The sequence below is a fragment of the Leptonychotes weddellii genome, chromosome 6 (assembly GCF_054177405.1).
Source record: "Leptonychotes weddellii isolate Sample4059 chromosome 6, ASM5417740v2, whole genome shotgun sequence".
Classification (NCBI taxonomy): Eukaryota; Metazoa; Chordata; class Mammalia; order Carnivora; family Phocidae; genus Leptonychotes; species Leptonychotes weddellii.
In genome coordinates, this window is record NC_138374.1 from 27,492,759 (window position 1) to 27,506,197 (window position 13,439).

The 13,439-nt window shown below is 51.3% G+C and overlaps 1 long non-coding RNA gene across 1 annotated transcript in view; it reads right to left on the minus strand.

The window, feature by feature from the left end:
• LOC145722161 (uncharacterized) overlaps positions 1–13,439 on the minus strand; it is a 29,618-nt gene that overhangs the window by 3,528 nt on the left and 12,651 nt on the right. Inside the window, exon 2 of the long non-coding RNA XR_014146235.1 lies at positions 9,929–10,105. This is a non-coding gene — a long non-coding RNA (uncharacterized LOC145722161). The remainder of the gene's footprint in view (positions 1–9,928; positions 10,106–13,439) is intronic.

Here is a 13,439-nt window from a genome sequence, read left to right on the forward strand (position 1 = left end):
CCCACACTGCCTCCATAGTTGCTACTAATCATGACAGATCTCAAGGCTTAGAGGCATCAAAGTGGAGACCATGGAGAGAGAGATCCACATTTGGAGTGGGGAGTTTCATTCTGTACTGGCTCAAAGCCAATGGGATGCTACAGGATGGGATGTTCCCACACCCCAATCATTTGGACTTTAATTCTTGAAGCAGAAGAAGACGTTGAGATTCAATCCAACTAATCATTATTATCCAGCTGCCGTAGGACAAGCCAGTCCAATGCAGGAGCCGAGCTCTTTGATGTTTTTGTCATAAATTAATGAGTTCACCCACAAAATAACATCAAAGAAGATCTACTAACTAATTCATTGTTATCATCCTCCAATCTGCAGCTACGTTGGAAAGTCTCCAAAAAAAGGACCATAGTCAGAAAAAGAAACCAACTGAAAGATTTGGAAATTATGATATCTGGAAAAAGAGGAGAGAGAAATGAACTCCTGTAGACTGCAGAGGAGACGGGGAAAGAGCTAGCAAATCTCAGGGAAATGAAAAAGAAGGGGAGACAGAAAGATTCTCAACCCTTGGATCTGGAAGGAAACTGGTTGCATGAATGCTTGAGGGGGAAATTGTGGTCTGGAAAGTCTTTAATGGTGTGATCTCAGAGCACATTGTGGGGACTATGAGGAAGTGTGTGGTAGGAAAGTGTCCCTGGAGTCAGATGACATGGATTTCAGCCTCTGGCTCAATTTACTATGTGACCATCAGCAAGTCGCAATATTTCTGAACCTCGGTTCTCTGATCAGTAAAATAATTATCCCTCCCCTGATAGGATCCTTCCAAGTACAGGAGGCTTTCTCTAGATGTTACCTGACTCTTCTGAGTCTCGTCTTTCAAGAGGAAAACAGGAAAAGATTAATGGAGATGACTTGCTGGAGACCTTCCCACAGCAACATTTCTTCTAGGCCAAGCAAGATTTCCTAAAGCACAGAAAGATCAGCAATTGTGTTTCATTTAACTCAGTCAGCAGCTACTGAGCACTCTACGCCAGGCTGGGCGCCTGGGTGGCTCAGTTGGTTAAGCGACTGCCTTAGGCTCAGGTCATGATCCTGGAGTCCCGGGATAGAGTCCCACATTGGGCTCCTTGCTCAGCAGGGAGTCTGCTTCTCCCTCTGCCCTTCCCCCATCTGCTCTCTCTCTCTAATAAATAAATAAATAAATCTTAAAAAAAAAAAAAACCACAGCGTGCAAAGGCAGGAAGGCATGAAAGGTGCCTGGGAACACAGAACCTCTGGAACCTGAAAACTCAGGAAAGCAGCTGCCAGGCAGCAACAGGGATGACTGCAAAGGCCCCAGAAGCATGAATGGAGGGGACCCGCCCTAAAAATAGTACCAGAACAGGCAAACAGTGACACGTGTCTAGAAGTGCAGTCACTAGGAGGTGACTAAGCTAATGGGGAGTTGCCTCCCTTTCTTGACTTCATTCATAGTCTCCCTCTACTTCTCTCTCTCTCTCCCTCTCTCCTCTCTCTCCTCTCCCTCTCCCTCTGCCCCCTTTCTTCCTCTCCCTCCCCCCCTCCCTCTCTCTCCCTCCCCCACTTTCTCCCTTTCCCTCTCTCTCTCTCTCTCTCCCTCCCTCCCCTAGAGGAGGCAGAGTGGGAGGCAAGAGTCTATGAGAACTCACAGCTACTGCATTAGCCGAAATGCTCACCTGCCATTACAACAGCCCCCGTGCCGGGGGCCAGGCAGAGTACTCAGAGGACCCCTGCTCTACCAGGGCCTCCAGGGGCCCTCTAAAGTAGGAAGCACCCAATGACTGACTGCAGGTGTCACTTCCACGCCAAGCAAACTGGCCACAAATTCACCAATCACTGCAAACCATAGCCAGCTGGGAGAAGACGCAAGGCTTCTAAGGGATGGCGACTCCCTGAGGAAGTAAACAGGCCTGAGCATAAAGAGTAACCAGTGCTCGTAAAGCATCATTAATTATGAGAGCCAAAAGAGATCATGAAGTTTAAACCAATTTCAACTACAGAACCCTTTGTTCAAACAAAATCTTGCATGAAAGCCAGAGATATAAAACAAATAAAAGAAAGGGAGGCACAGCTTACCTCCCCCGCCACCCCCCACTCTCTACAGCAGCCCCCAAGACACCCCAGGGGCCACCACCACCCCCAGCACTCAATAGAATAAGGTTTTTTAATCATCAAAGTAAAGCCCCGAAGATACCCCATGGGCCGCCGCTACCCCCCTGCTCACTACCCCCAGCGCTCAGTAGAATAAGGCTTTTTAATCATCAAAGTAACACATGCCCATGGTTTTAAAAATCCAAACGTACCAAAAGGTTTATAATAAAGGGCAAGCGTCCCCTGCCTACTCTCTCTTCCCACCTTCCATTGTTTTTCCCCTAGAAGAAATGACTTTTCACTCTTTTAGCTGTTTCTCCTTTAAATTCTTCCAATAGTTGCCTTTACATTGCTAAATGAGATGCCTGTACTTCTATATCTTGATTTATTAACATTAGAAACCTTGTCCCGTTTTCCACCCTGACAGAAGAGAACTTAGCTCACACTGCCACCCTCACCTCCCAATATAGTTACAGTACTATTTGAACTTAATTTTTATTTTTATCAAAGTAATACATGCAATTAGTTTAAAATTCCAACCAGGGACAAGGACTTATAGCAAAACAAACAAACAGGGCACCAGGGTGGCTCGATCGGTTAAGCATCTGCCTTCGGCTCAGGTCATGATCCCAGGGTCCTGGGATGGAGCCCTGCTCAGCGGGAAGCCTGCTTCTCCCTCTCCCTCTGCCACTCCCCCTGCTTGTGCTCTCTTGCTCGCTCTCTCTCTGTCAAATAAATAAATAAAATCTTTAAAAAAAAAAAGAAAAGAAAATTTTATTTTAGAGATGATACAGAATGCTTCTGGACGGTATGGGGGGGGTGCTATAATAGATCAAGACCTCAGTTCAGACCCACTTAGTGGTTTTGCGTGTTTGGATAAATCCGTCCAATTGCCTTGGAAAGAAAGTAGCTATTGGCTTAGGTTGGTGGGGGCTAGGTGGGAAAGGAGTGTCGAGAACTGCCAAGCTCCCTACCCCAAGGACAGCTGCTACTGTGCAAGGAACAGAGATGCTTTCCTCAAGGGTGACAGCCGCCATGGGCCCCACAGCCAGAGGCCATGAGCCACGGCCTGGGCCCTGGACACTGCCAGGAAGAAGAGAACGCAGTCCTGAGCCCAAACACCCCACACTATGAGTCCCACCTCCCAGCTGCATCTCAAAGCCCACCCGTCCCAGGAAGGCTTTCCTGAACCATCCCACTCCCAACACGGGGCTTTATAGATACCTCTCATGGATTTCATCTTACCGTGCTTTGCCTGGTAAACTCCTACAGAGCTTTTGGAATTCCTGACCACTGGCCAGGTCACAGGGCAGGTTCCAGTGATTGGAATGTTTCCATGGTCCAGAGTTCTGTCAGCCACTTCACCATTCCCTGCCTCTGTGTCATCTATTTCTGCTCCTTCTGGGCCCCCTGATATTTCCCTGGATCTATAGCTTCCTTAGCTGAAAAGGCATCACCGTCTCTTCATCAAGGCCACAACAGCCAAGGCTCCTGTTTCTCCCAGGCCCAGCGCATGTGGCCCCTGCCCATCCTTCCCAGCCTCTGCTCAGCACTTCTCTGCCTCACACCCTCCAGGCCAACCGCAGGTGTCTCAGACTTTCCGTTCTCAGCCCTTCAACTACGCTACACTCTGTGTCACTTCTGAGCCTTCATACAGGCTCTGCCTGGAACATTCTTTCCCTCCTCTTCACCTGGATAAATCTTCTCGGGTCCCAATTTAAAATTCACTACCTTGGGTAGAACAGTTATTTTCTTTTTCCATACATTTTGTTTGTTCTGATTACATTCATCAAAATGTTATTCTTTATTGAATCTAATAATAAAAAATTGAGAACTGTAAAAAATAAAATATACAATAAAATAAAAAATAAAATTTACTTCCTTGGGGAAGCCTTCCCTGGCACTTTAGCTGTGGTTAAATGCCCCTATTATGAGCATCCTATAGTTGCCCTACAAAACAATCATATTTTCTAAAATTTATTTGTCTATCTTCCCTATTAGACCATAAGCCCCTTGAGGGCAGGAACTTTGTCTCCTCAGCTGCATTCTCGGCACTCAGCATAGTACCTGGGACATAATAGATGTTCAAGCAATACTTGTACAGGAAGGTAGGTTGATTTATAGGACAAAGGATGTCTCCATCCAGTTCTCCAACACTGAGCCTCAGGCAGGGAGAGGCATGGTTCCAATTGCAAAGGACTTTGCAGTCTGTTTGGGAAACCCAGCTTAGACACCATGACACAGTGAGCAGATGACAGGTGCCCCAGTGACCTACAGAGACAATAAGTATCATGGGAAAGCTGAGGTGGGAGAGATCCCAGGGGTCTGGTGAATGGATCCTGCTCCTGGCCCAACAGACCAGAGGTGGATTCTGAAAGATGAGGTGTTTCTTATTTAGATGGGAACCAGGCAGTCTTGGGGAGGTGCGTGTGAAACAGCAGACCATGCGGCTGATTGGCACTACTCCAGAGAGACAAGGCTGGAGCCAGATAACACAGAGCCATTAGAGTGAGGCAATGGGGAGCCTACGAGGGAGCCCAGAGAGTGAGGAGCATAAGGAAAGCAATGTACTGGAGCGGGTCATCTGGGACCATCTCAGGGAGGGAATAGAGGGGAGGGGCTGAAGCAGGAAGGAAGCTATTGTGCTAGACAGAGGGGAGAAGATGGGTCACCGCCAAGGAATGAGGGCAAAGGGACATATTCAAGAAACATTTTAAATGGAGTCGCCACAGGCCACTGCTTCTGACTGAGTACATGAGATGAACGGGGGTGGGGGGTAGACAAAGAGAACACAGGACTGTCCATCCATCACCATGGCTGGGAGATGCCATGGTCAGAAATCACGAAGGCAGATTAGGTAACTCTACACAGGCCAGGTGTAAAGGATAGGAGAGGCTTCCATGATTTTTTAGGACTAAGCGAAAGACTATGGGTTAAGACTTGGGGCATCTCTCTATAGAAGTCATAGTTGACGCCGTAAGAATGGGTCACTTGACCTTGGAAGAGGGATAAAGAGAGCCATGAGAAAGAGACTGACTGTCCTGGGGCAAGATGATGCAATTGAAGTCAAAGACACCTCAGTTCAAATCCCAGCTGTGTCACTTACTAACTGGATGGCCTCGGGCAGGTTCATTAACCTCACGGAGCCTAGGTTCCCCATCTGTAAAGTGAGGATAAAAATGCTGTCACAGGATTCTTGTAAGTAGTAAATAAAATGACCTCTGGAAATAGACAAGTTCAGCTCCTAGTCTGAAAAGGTATTCAGCAAAGGTAGACTGTGGTGGGAAGGAATCAGTGCAAGAAGAAAAGGGTGTCAGACTGAGACCCAACACCCTGGAACATCACAGAAGCCTGAGGAGGCAGAGTCCTCTGGGAGCCTGAATGAACAGTGTCAGGTATTCTAGAAAGTTCAAGAGGAACAGGATTGACAGGAATTACATTACTGACTCTTCTGAGAATGTGATTTTGAGGAGCACAAAAAGAGAGAACAGAGTAACAGAAAAAAAGCAAGAGAAAGAAATCCACACAAAGTCACCCCTATCACCCGGGATGTTTGGGCTGCAAAAGATTATCCTACGAACATGGTTTGGGCAATAAAGACATTTAATTAAACAAGAAGTCTGGAGGGCAGCAGCTTCAATGCCACTTGCTCAGGGCCTTCCTGGATCTCCCACTCCAGTAGCCCCTCTCCCTCTTTGTCCCTGGACTCTGCTCTTGACCACCTTGCACCTCACATGTTTACCTTCATCTGTTGCTCTGCATGTTTGTCGCCTCTCTCAGGCACTAGAACGTAAGCTCCTTGGGGGCAGAGATGATATGCCTCTTGTTTACCACAGTATTACACTTCCTAGCTCTAGGTTAGGCAAGTAGCAGGTGATTAATAAATGTTTGCTGAAGGAATAAAAAGGTGGACCAGGGTGGTGAGAGCAGGCTGACAGGGGAGACACAGAGGCAGGTCCAAACTCACATCCCTGCTCCAAGAGGGCTCCATCCACCCCCTCTGTGCCCAGAAGGATGTTTGCTAAGCCCCCCTCTGCCTTCAGACTGGTATTCAGGCAGCCCTGGGTATCCGGGAAGGGAGGAGGGAAGGCCTTCTGGATGCCCCTGTGAGTGGCAGCCTGGACACACTCTGCCCAGTGAGGACCCTCCCTTCCTCCATCTGCTCCTAAGGGGATCTTTCCTGACTGCCGCGCTGCGTTCTTGGCAACCACCAGTCCAGAAGGAGACCCTGAAATTGGAGGTTGTTCCGAGATGAAATGTCTGAAACAATGCAGGAACGGGGGAAACGGAATAATTGTAACAAATGAAAAGACCCACCTCTGGGCTTTGCCAAGTTGAGCCGAATAGGATAATTGCATGCAAGACTCTAAGGGTGTGGAGCCCTATGGGGGAGGGGGGAGCAGCGCTGCGGAGGACACGAGAGGGTGTAATTACGTGAAATGGAATCCGATGGGAATTTTAGGCTTAGTGGCAGGAACCATTCCCTCCCAGTGAAAGCTCTGAGGTTGGACAGCGGTTTCCTAACAGAAGGAGTGGGGCGCCACCCCACAGGCATTTAAGCCCATCTTAAGCCAAGCCTGGGAGACTCTACAAGTATGATGGCCTCACTCTAGAAGGCCGGGGTCAGCTGTTAGAGGGGAAGAAGTGAGCTGATGGCAGCGTGGTATACTGGTGCTTGCTCGGGCTCTGTGGCCACAGGCAACTGGATTCCAGGCTCGGGGTCTGGCTGGTGGGGTGCGGTGCAGGCAGCACTGGATGAACAGTTAGGAAACCTGCGTTTGAATCCCAGCTCTGCGTCTTCCTAGCTGTGTGACACTCGACAGGTCATAGTCCCTCTCTGGACGTCAAGTTCTCCATCATCTAAAAGAGGAGGGTGGGCCTCATGAGCCTAAGGGCTTTACCAGGCTGGACACCCTGCTATTTGGAAATTTTCCAGTCTCACAGCTGCTCCTCATGTATGTCTGGATTTCTTTCCCTCGTTCGGGTCATTCTATACACAAGACAGCAGGAAATCGGAATCTTCCCAAAGCTTCTGAAATTGAAGCCACTGAGTGGCAAAGGGTCTGGCCAACACAATGGGCAGGGATTCCCTCACAGGCCCCAGGGTGGCCAGCCTACCTCAGCGGGGGCCCTGTCTTGGGGGAGCAGAAAGAGCCAGCCAGAAGGACCAGGTGGAGATGGTCCCCTCTGCCCCCGTGGCCCCAGTCCTGCATAGAGATCCACAGCCAGACAGAAGCTAGGCCTTGGGGAGGAGCCCTCACCTCGTGGCCACGACAGGCTCCAGGGTACCAGCTGGCCCCTGCCTTGCTTTGGGCAGGCCAGGGATGGCTGGGTCCCGCCTGCTCAGCGCTCAGCAGGAAGAGGACAGACCCTGCATCCTGCAGCTGCACTAGCATCCCATTTGTTGGCCCTCACTCTGCATGACCCAGAGCTAAGGGCCTCATCTATATTCTTTTGCTTAATCCTCACAGCCCCCCAAGGAGAAAGGTGGTACCTTCACTATCCCATTTTTCAGATGGGTAAGCAACTTGCCCAAGGTGACACAGCTAAGTAGGAAAGTCTGTCCAATCCCCATCTGTCTTAAACCAGATCTTGTCCTCTTTCCAGTAAGTCTCCATTGCCCTGGTGGGAATTCAGAGACTAAAGGCCCATGTATTCCAAAATCCCACCTGACAGCCTGCAGTTCCATTAGCCACACCTCAGAATTAAAGCATTACATCTCTGAAGGTCCCAGAGGGGACACTGTAAACAGGAAATGTATCAGACTGTCAGCCACTCCAATTGGCCATAAGCAAGTGGGACATGGAGTCAGCGAGTTTTAGTAGGGGCTGGGACCAGGGCTATTGGGAGGGGAGGGCACCTCAGAGATCCCTGGGGAGGTACTCCTACAGGAGGAGGAGCCCGGCCCAGCAGAGTGATGGAGTGACCGGAGTGACTGTGGCACTTTTCTCCCATGGGTCTCAGCCCAGGGATCTAAAAAGAGTGGGGATGCATAAGGCCAGGGAAGCTTCGGAGAGGTCTCGGAGGGGGGTTCCAGCCGCATGGGGAGGGCTGCAGCTGGGGCCCTGCCCCCGGGATCTAAATCAGGCCACACAGGCTCTGGAGCTCCCAGGCACTGGATTGCTTTGGGACCTAGGGAACTGCCTCTGGAAAAAGACAGGACACAGGCTGCCAACCATCCACCCCTGCTGAGTGCACTGAGTTTTCTGGCAGGGAGGGAGCCCCTGAGCAAGTGGAGGGGACTGTGTTTTGAAATAAGTGGGCAGGCCTGCACAGAGGGATGAGGTTGTTAACTAGAAGCCTACAGCTCCTGGGCTTCTGCCAGAGAGACAGGAGGGACTGAAGAAATACCTTTCTGAAGAAGCAAGGTGAGCTCGGAGGCCCCTGGTCATGGGTCGTCACTCCCAGCAAGGAAGGCCAGCCCCTCCTTGCTACCCTCCATGCTCCAGAGACAATAATATAAACAACAACAACATGTATTATTGAACACCAATTCTGAGCTAGTGCTAGGGATACAGCAGGGCATGAAACAGACAAAAGCCCTGCCCTCGTGGGGCTTCTGTTCCACTGGGAGTGACGAGCAATACACAATACAAATACACAGTCTGTTAGAAGGTGATAGGTGTAGAGAAGGGAAATAAAGGAGGGAACGGAGATAGGGGGTGCCAGTGTGGGGGAGGGGAGGCAGTTGGCAATTTTAGATAGCTTAGCCAAAGACCTCACTGAGGAGAGGACATTTGAGTAAAGATCTGAAGGAGCTAGGAAGTGAGCCATATGGATTTCTGAGGAGGAACAGTTCAGTAAACAGAAATAGCAAGTGCAAAGGCCCTGAGGCAGGAGTAGCCTGGCATGTTCAAGGCACAGCAAAGAGGCCAGTGTGCCTAGAGAGGGGTGATGGGAAGCCGCATCAGACGTGCGGGAAGAGGTTAGAGGAAGGTCAGGCCATGTAGGGTCTGGGAGACTATCACAAAGCCCGTGGCTTCTGGGAGCCCCTAAGATTTGTGAGCAAAGGAGGGACATGATCTACCCTGTGTTTTCACTGAATCACTCTTGCTGCTGTGTTAAGAATAGACCAAAGTGGAACTGGAAAGCCTGGTTATTACTCTCATTACCATCACCATCATCAGCACTAACAACTACAATAACAATACCAGTTATTCAACCTGTGTCAGGCCCAGTGCCACTCATTTTATTTCATTAGCTAGTTTAAATCTCACAGCAACCCTGTACAGAGAGGGCCTTATTTTTCCCATCTTACAGTTAAGGAAACAGAGACTCAGCCAAAGTCAGAAAGTCACACAGACATTCCCCGTCCCTGATCTGGTCCCGCTCACCTGTCCAACCCTGTCTCTCATACCCCCCACTTACACCCCCATCCACCAGCCCCATCCAGCTACCCCCATTTCCCCAACTCCACAGCCTCTAGGCCTCCGAGCTTTCTTCACATGCTGTTCCACTGCCTAGAATGCTCTTTTCTCACTCCTAACTGCCACGCAAACTCCAACTCATCCTTTGAGAGACAACTCAAGCTCTGCTTCTTTGGGGGGGGGCCCTCCCAGATTGCCTGCAGCGTGGTGGTCCATGTCTTCTTCCTGGAAATACCAGCACTGCAACCATCCCACAGCTAGCCTCCTGAACACCACACAAACTCAAGGCCGGGGGCAGCGCTTCTTCCGCACATTTCCCCAACGGTTTTGCAACCAGGTTCAAAATCCTGCAGACACTGTATTGGGCTATCCTAGGACATTTCCAATTTCTCCGGTGCAATTTTATTCTAAAGCACCTTTCCTCCATACATATTCATTTAAGTGCACACAGCACTGACCTGGGACAGATAGGCGCGGGCCCTCAGGCTGACAGGTGCCATCATGCTTTTGGAGAACGATGCTTACAACAGAAGAGGAGGTACACGATGCAGAGGGAGCCCTCTGTTTAGCCTGGGCCTTGCTTCATCGTCTGTAAACTGGGGCACATGATGTCCTCTGGAAAGGGCCACTGAGAACTAGAAATAATGCACGTGTAAGGCCTGGCCCTAGGCGTGCCCTCTGGACATGGCACGAACGCCTCATGGCCCACCCCTATCCCTCACCCAGGCCTGGCTTCAGAAGCGTCTCGTACATTGGCACTTGGCCACCGTGCTCCTGGCCTCATACCCCGTGGGGACTCCTACCACCATTAACCCGGAATCCCCCTCCTGGCCAGAGGCCTAGCTCGGAGGCAGTGCCTGTAGCTTCCTGGCAGTCACCTGGCCCCGGCCTCCCACTGAGAAGCCCCCACCACACGTGGCCCCCAGGCCCGTCCCCACTGCCTGCCTATGTCTACAGGCTCATTCCTTCCCTCCCACCCACAGCTTTGGCGCCACTGCCGCAAGGCCTTCCCGCCTGACAGGCCAAGCCGGCCACTTCCACACTTCCAGCAGACACTGGGAAATCAAAAAGGGCAGGGCTCGTGTGGGAAATAAGGCGGAGGAAAGGCTGCACCACCACAAAGCAGGTCAGAACAATGTTTGATGCGAGAAGCTAGGCAAATGTCCCCGCTGCTGGTCTTTCAAGGCATTGTTTAACATGTCGGGTCGGGGAGGACTGGAAAGTCCAGCTCCCTCACTCTGCAAACGAGAGGCTGGGACAGCATAAGGGATTAGCTCGAAGTCGCATGGTGAGCGAGGAGGAGCAGGGAGTCTGATCGGGGCTGTGGGCTTGCCGGTGGCCCTGGTCTTCCTCCTGCACCGGCCTCCCACTCGGCAGGGGCTGAGTCTGATCCCGACTAGCTGACAGAGCAGAGAGTCCTGGTGAAGGCCCTCTGGTTCTGTTTCCCTCCAAACCTTTCCAGTGCATAATCCCCAAAAGCATGACGCCTGCTAGCCATGTCCTCAGAGGTCTCCAGGGAAGCCATCTGTCTGGGTTCTGGGCAGATACCAAGCCAGCTGATTCAGCTTCCCATTCATGGTCTCCTGGGGTAGCTGATTTTCATCTACTGTCCCTGCGTCTGTGGTTGCAAAGAACTGGAAACCTGAATGGCATGCCGCATTTAAGGTAAGGGAAGCTGGGTTCTAGTTAGCCCCAGCCTTCTGAGGTGAGCAGCACGGCTGACAGGAGGGCCAGGTAGCTCAGAGACACCTAGCCCCCACCCCTGGGAGGCCCACTCAGCAGGTATTGTGAACAAACTCCTCCAGGATCCTGACGCCCTGCCACATCAGGAACTACTGAACTGCAGCTCTTCACTCAGCGAGGAGTCCCTTCCTCCACATCCTTACATTCAGTCAGGGACAGGGAGCTCACTACCTCACAAGTTAGAAATGTTCTAGCAGAAGAGCACAGTATATGCCAAGCTGATATTAGCTTCCCAGGTCCTAGTAGGGTTTCTGTGGTGAAACAAGTCCTCAGGGACAATAATCAGGCCCTATCTAAGCACACCTTTCAGAGGCCTGGACAGTTGGCCTGAGAGCTCCAAGTGTCTACCTGGAGCAGTGAGAGAGATTCTCCTTGTCCAGCACACAGGCTCCAGATGTGGGTCACTGCTCATCCCCCTGCCCCCCACTCCCATCTGCCACTCATCCACACTTACAATGAGCCAGACACAGAGCCAAAAATGTAACCACTAGACAGGACCTTCAAACTCGCCTAGTTCAACCCTCTCACTTTACCAATGAGGGCTCCAAGACCAAGAGGAGGAAAATGACTTGTCCCAGGTCATCCAGCAAGTTTAGCCCATACTGGCTCAGTTGGCCAGCCAGCAATCCCCAATGCACCCTACAGAAAGTGGGGGTGCTGACAACATCACAGCCAAATGGAGGACTCCTTGGGGCCCCAGAATCACTGCAGTGCCAATCACCAGAAGTTGACAGTCCTCCCAGAGCATCCCTGGCCCTGGCTCCCGACCAGAGTTGGGGCTCTGCTCTGACATCTAGGAAGCTCTGGGGCCCTCAGTACCTGCAACCTGCTTGCGGAGCATGGGGGGGCATGAGAACGGACAGCCCACGTCCCTCCTCCGGTTATTTATAAAGTGTTTTCAGATGAGTCAGGCACAGAGCTGCCCAGCACCAGCAGGGACTGTTCCCTTGGAAATGCTAAAAATGATCCTGGGCTCTGGAATCCCACCCTGACCCTTACTAGCTTCTTGGAGAAAGTTCCAGGCAGGAAGCGGGACCACCACAGGTCTATGTGACTTCCACGGTGCGCCCACTAGGGGTCTGAGACCCAAGCAGGAACGTGAACTTTGACAGGCTAGTCTCATAGGGACAGATGGGGGAACCCCAGGCAGGGGAAGGAGGACTTCAACCAGGTACCCTCTTGGCATAGACCACCTGCGCCTTCCCAAACCAGACTGACAGACAAGCCCGAGAAGACAGCTCCCACCCCCGCCCTCCAGGCACTGGCTGCCCCCACCTCCATTCCTGTGCATACTGCTCTCCACCTCCACCACCAGACCGGCTATTTATATCTCTCTGGAAAGAGAGCCGGAGCCTCCAAGCCTCTCCCTGCTTCCTGCTCCTGGCAGCACTCTAATTACTTCCCCAGCTGGGTGCCGCCTGCCATGGGCACCCTGGCTGGAGCCACCATAAATAACTGCCCCTGAGCTCCCACCCAGCTTCCCACGGAGGGCAGCCCAGATGCCCCGGCAGGGCGCGTCACTACCCAGGGCCCGGCCCCGAAGAAGACGCTCGTCCTTCTGTGAGCCTGAAGGCACATGAGGGTCTTCGGAACCCACCCTCTCCTCTGCAGCCTCAGCCGCAGCCCTGGAGGGGCCGCTCGCCTGTTCGCCGGAGCTCCAGTATGCCTGGCACACTCCACAGGAGTAGGGAGGACAGCAGATGAATAAGCCGTATCTGCCCTCAAGGGAGGCAAACGGTAAACAGCTTATTATACAACCAGGAGTGAAGTAAGTGCTAAATTAAGGTACGAGCTGTGCGCGGGGCCTCCAAGCCTCCAATTCTTCCTGACTTTTCTTATTATAAAAGAAATTCATGTTCCTTTTTTAAATTTGTAAATGCAGATAACAAAAAGAAAATTACAAATACATTCCCTATCCAGCCACCAAAGGACAGCTTTGTCCAAGGCTGCTCTATGACAGTCACTAGAATAATCAACATTCACAAGGAACGAATAGAAAGATTTCAAATCAAGATAATATGGATAGTGGGCGCCTGGGTGGCTCAGTTGGTTAAGCGACTGCCTTCGGCTCAGGTCATGATCCTGGAGTCCCTGGATCGAGTCCCGCATCAGGCTCCCTGCTCGGCAGGGTGCCTGCTTCTCCCTCTGACCCTCCCCCCTCTCATGTGCTCTCTCTCTCTCATTCTCTCTGTCTCAAATAAATAAATAAAATCTTTAAAAAAAAAA